We start from the raw sequence: 5,845 nt of genomic DNA, 5'->3' as shown, positions 1-5,845 counted from the left end.
GGGTGATCAAGCTACGTATGAGTGGTGCCTTTGGCCGTGTGGGCTTTAGGGATCCATATCCAGGCATTTCCCTCATAGTAGCCTTGCGCGTGCAAGAGGGCTTTAGGGACCCATCTTTGCTTGATCATTTATCAATTTCTGTGACTATGCATTGGTTTCCTAGGTTTAGAGTTTCGAGTCTTATGAGGATGCGTGCGTCGACTCCTAGGCGGCGGTTGTGGCTATTTAGGCTTCCATTGAAACCTAGGATGTTGGGCCTTAGCTTTTGCTACTATGAGCAGTGATTCTTGAGAATTGGTGGGTGGTGGCCGAGCACTATCCCCCTCCTTAGATTTGGCTGTTAATACTTCTACCGATGGCCTTGCAAACTGTGATGAGGTCGCGCAGTCTTTGCTAAAGCTATAACAATGCGAACGTTGCCTATGGTAAGGTGGATGCACTACAACTCATAATCAACATTGCAATGAGTTTGCTTTTTGAAGGTTCGCCCTAGCAGTGACTCCGTGCCTGCGTCTTTGGCATTTGGCAATACGTAAAATATCATTGGTACAATCTCAGACTCGATAGAAACGGTGACTCTACACTTGCCAAGAAGTGCATATGAGTGACCCCCATATGGGCTTGATTTAGCATTAGTGGGTTGTAATGGTGGTCTGCCAAGTTGGGTCCAATGATCGTGAGTCAAGACATTAAAGTCTGCTCCCTCGTCGATCAAGGCATTGAGGGACTATGTTCACTTGGTAGTGACCATGATGTGCAGGAATGTGGGCTCTACGACTTCCTCATCCTCATCATCGATTTCAATGATTGTGGCTACTCGTACTTTGACAAGCGGTTCCAACATTGGTTGCTCATGCAAAGGATGCGTGGGAGGGTAGTACTTCTTGACACGACTGCCATTGAAGAAGCCTATTCCCTTGCCATCTAGAGTCTCAGGCTCAACATTGCCCATTTAGTTGATTGCACAAACTTTGAAAGGTCCAAGACCTCTAAACTTCATTTTCTGCTTATGCCCCTTAACTGAGTATAGGAGCACTAAGTCACCCTGTTTGAAGTCGCTGTCGAAGGGTTTGTGAAAGCAATGCCGCAACCACAGAGGACCTTGACTAATTTCAGGATAGAAGATCAATCATACATATAAGCAAGATGAGAGGATTTGTATGTTGTAATAGATCCGCCAAACTCCCAACAAGACCTCATCTATGCAGCAATGATATGACCAAAAGCAAGGTTTCAGCTGAGCATAGAATTCATCCTTCAACATAGGAACCTTTAATACAAATCTGGTTATCATCTACAGACAGAAATTTCAACATTGTATTTTCAGCAGCATCAGCCAAAAGATGGATCTATGGATTCCCAGACTTAACCATAAACCCATAGGGAATTTGATTCCAAATTATGAGGTGAACAATATCTCAAGCAATATCAATGTTGCAGGCATGTCTTTCAAAGGAGGCTCCCTTCCAAGAACAAGATCCATGTATTCATTTGCATTCTTTATAAGCTGACAAACTGACTTGTAGCAATGTTTGGTGCATCTTTCTCTTCCATGTTAGTAAATTGAATGGTCCATGTTAGTAGCAGTTGCAATCTGACTTCTGAGGTAATGTAGTTGTTCAGCAACAAGTAAACTGAATGGTCCAGGGGCTGTGCAAATTCAGTCTTCTGCCGTGAGTACAGCAAGGGAAGATACAAGAGGTTGGAGTGGAATCACTGCCCATCTATGAGAAACATACTTCAGTTAGCCAAAGACTTCCACTTTGGGTCTATCCGGGATAGCATCTTTCAGGAAGCAGAAATGGTTATCATCCACAGACAGAAATTTCAGTTTTTAGCTTCTCAAGTTCAGAAGTAGGATAATCGGGATCGAGGAATCTAACACATAAGATTTGTTCTACAATTACAAGGTCCTTCTGCTCATCAAAAATTTCGGGAGAGAATTCAACTCCGTCAACCATCTTTAAGCTGACAATCTTAAACTTATCTCTGATCTGCTTTCTGTGCACTCAATCAGCATGCTGGATGATTTTTACAATCGTTGTAATGATAGATTTCCCAGGTGAAAGAACACCGCTAGGAGGTCGCATAAAACAGCTCTTTGGAGCTGCTGTTTGGAATTTGAAAGCAATCGGTGAGCGGCTGACATTTTTTATCCTCACAGCACTTGTGGCCTGTTTTCCTGGTTCATATGGGAAGTAAAGCTTCTTGTCTGGTTTAAAAACTGAGCCTGCGCTTGTGCAGAGACAGAGCTCTGACTACAGCTCTAACAAATGCTGAATCACTAGAATTGTTGTGTTGCTGTAGGTGAATGCCTGAATTGCAGACTTCAGTTCAGATAGGTGTTTGTGATCATGGCGTCTCTGCACCACGTCCATGTTGGCCTGCTATATGTCGATGAAGGCAATTGTCAATTAAACTGTCTCGTAAGGATTCAGGACAAACACTGTTCGATGCACATCCATGTTGGCCTGCCATATGTCACCGGAATTCCCAAAAAAATAGGAGCAACAGTCTCTGTCCGCTGAATCAATCCCCCCCCTTCGTCAACTGAGAAAAACATTCCCTCTATCTCCGTTTTCTTCAACGTAATGAAGTTTTATGGCCACACAACATAAGACACGAGATGATGTCGTCTTTTCCAGTACAGTGTGATGGCCTCCTTTGCGTTTTCTTCCCCCATGCCCGATATATTGCGCTCCGAAAAGAATTGCGCTCAGAAAAGCTTCCCCTTCCTTTTATCAGAAAAGCAGCCCAAGTCTTTAATAGACTAACATAGCGTTCTGCTTCCAATCAGCTAGATCATGTGAGGTTAACCCGTTCCAATGCCGTTTAAGCTGTCCTGTTTCATGAGCTTCAGGATCAGAGCTTGCTCGAGTACTATTGCGCAAAGTATTCTTCTTCTTGCTCCTGAGAGTTTGGAAACCACTTTGATCCACATCATACACCTGATTCTGCAAGTCTCCGATGGTTTCCCCTGGTGGACAATGATGTGGAGGATGTACCAAACCATCATATTTCACGTTTTTCTTCCAGTCAAGGCTTCTTTGCTGTCCAAATTCATGAGGCCAATTGACTGCAAGATTATCTGTGCTCTACCTGAATGTGCATTGAATCAATTTCCTGGCTGAAGTTCTGTTGGGTAACTCTCTATTGGATAATGCTCCAATGTATTCAGGTCCATGTGGTGTCCAGCACTACACTCCTGTTGTGACATTTGGTAGTGCTTTTTTTCCAAAGAGCTTCAGAATGGAAGTTTGGATAAAGCCATGTATTTTGTGTCCCGTCTTCATTCCCTTTTAAGACATCTGCACCATAGCCATAATAACAATCTTCATGTCCAATTGAAATTGCAGAGGTTTCTCCAGACAAGGGCTTTGAAATCATATGAATATCCTCCCTTAATCCTTCACAAATGATCTCTGGTTTTTATGCATTTGAATTTATTCATTCACTTTCACAATTCAATGAGATTCCTAGAGTTTCACCTTCTGCCCTTTTTCTCAATTGAACTTCAGATTTCAGTTTCTGTTCAAGTTCTAGAACCCTTCTAGCAAGCTGCTGGGCTCGTTTCTTCTCTGCCTTGTAATCTGCATGCTGTTCTTGGAGACGTGCCTGCAGGACTGCAGCATCAAGCCACATAAACATGTCTAAACTGTATGCTTCTAAGGCGAACTTGCCATGATTTGAGTCATCAGCTACTAGCAGTTTAGTGTATGACAGAAGAGCACCAAGAGCTCCAGTTGTATTCTCACAGGCCAAAACCAAATCTTTTAGCTATTCACTTGAGCCTTTGGCTTCATCTGTAACTTGGCATACATCTCAATTATGCTACTTCCAATAGATGCATCTATTTCCAATCCACTCTTGCCATGTCCAAAAGTAAATTTTCACCTTTGTCAATGGCTCCCATGTTACCACATGCCTTCAACACAGAGGCAAACGTGAAAGCATTCGGAGAAATACCATCGAGTTTCATCCGTCTGAAACATTCTAATGCCTCATGGAAAGGTCAATGTTCTGCATATCCTACAATCAGTGTCGTCCAGGATACAACATCTTGAGCTGACATCTTAATGAACACTTCTTATGCATCTGAAACCAACCCCCATTTCTCATACATGTCAACTAAAACATTACAAATAAGTTCCTCTTGCTCCAAACCCTTCTCCACTATGTTACCCACGCAGAAAAAAAAGTGCAAACATAACGACTAAGTATGTACAAAGTATCAAATCACACACACAACTTTTGGGTGGTTTTCACACCTCGAATGCGCAGCAATACGACATCGCGCTGCTTAACGTGCTTGTCAAACCAGCTCTTGTGTTGTGCCTTCTCACATATGAGCGCATGAGTGGCTAGAAGACGAGTCTCCGAGAGGCGTTAGAGTTCAATTAGGTGTTGTCATCATGTTGCGGGTCGAAGGTCTACCACCAAGGTTTAGAGCAGAAGAGGAGTGAGAGATTCAAGGTAAGGAGAGAGAGAAAAGAATGGGGTTTGATAAGTCTTGGGTTTTAGAGATGATTCAGTTGTGGAGAAGAAGACCTCAAGCTTTTTTGTATACTTAGCATACATGAATGGATGTAGAGATTTTATCTCAGATTTAATCCAAATACATATTTCAAATGCAAGCCTAAACGGTTACAATTTCATGAATGCCAATGAACAACAACTCCAAGATACAAGTATTTGAGTGGTAGATTCCACTACTTCCAAGACATAAACCAAAAGCTCTTGAAATGCATTGACAAAGCTTTTAATTCACTTCATCCCTGTTTTATAATAGTAATTTTCAGCCCATAAACAAGCTCCAATAATGCACATAAACTCAAGAATAATCCTCTCTAATCACTCTCAAATGAAGCCCTTATGTTTAGAGATCAATACCAACACTTGCAACCACATAGATCAATTGATTTCCCTTCAAGAAGACAAGAATAGTAGGCTGCCCTATTTATGACAGTTTTTTAGAGAGCCTATTCAGCCCATACATTGGCAAAAATCACCTCTTGACTTTCCCCAAAGTCACTCAAGTACTTGGGTACAAGAAGGGGCTTCAATTGTACACGAATATGGAAAGAAAATGGAAGAAGACGCTCATAAGAGCATGCTGAATACTTTTACTCTATTTTTCCCTTTTATGGACTATCATACAACTCATTTTCGTGACCAAATGGATGGGGCAAAAAGGACTCTCACCTTCTTTGTTTGTATCTCCTCTTTATCTTCAATTTGCTCTATGTTTGCATGCTTTGGAGCATTCACCATAGTCTTCAACTCTCCCTCCATCTTCCACAGGTGTGTAGGCCCAAAAATTGCGCAGAAAAATGCGGGCTGCATTCCTCTCCTTCTTCCACACAAAAAGTGGACCATACAGACAAGTCTCTTACAACCATTACTTCATGTCCCATACAAACCAAATGGACTTTCGGCACTCTTCTTGACTTCCAAGGAAATACACCTCATGAACCAATGTATCATAACCTGTAAACTATCAATTACCACCTGTTGATCAAGTTCAAGGTCCTCATAGACTTAATTTTTGTCAATTTACATGATACAAACTGAAAATTGCATGTCAAGTCACAAAGAAACTTATGAGATTAAATGGCATCTAAGACAAATGTAGGAGAATAATGACTGAATTATGTATGAAAGTTTCTCATGTGAATCTAATGAAGTTCTTTTGTAAACATAAGAACTCCACGTTTTATGCCATGAACAGAAAACCCTTTGATATTCACCCCCTCCTAACCTGCACATCCTCCGGCATGTGTCACTTCATGAAATTGCTGGTTAAGGAGGATCTTCTTCTGACATATCTTCATCTTCATCCTCTAAG

General features: G+C 41.7%; 1 pseudogene; it reads right to left on the bottom strand.

The window, feature by feature from the left end:
• Window positions 1–1,808: 1,808 nt before the first annotated feature.
• Window positions 1,809–4,292, bottom strand: LOC148037477 (vesicle-associated protein 4-1 pseudogene; annotated as a pseudogene).
• Between the last annotated feature and the right edge of the window lie 1,553 nt (window positions 4,293–5,845).

The sequence above is a fragment of the Lygodium microphyllum genome, chromosome 4 (genome assembly GCF_053477565.2).
Source record: "Lygodium microphyllum isolate KBCC chromosome 4, Lygodium_microphyllum_v1.1.10, whole genome shotgun sequence".
NCBI classification, from domain to species: domain Eukaryota; kingdom Viridiplantae; phylum Streptophyta; class Polypodiopsida; order Schizaeales; family Lygodiaceae; genus Lygodium; species Lygodium microphyllum.
Note: the sequence above shows the minus strand (reverse complement) of the source record. Positions and strands in the feature narration are given on the sequence as shown.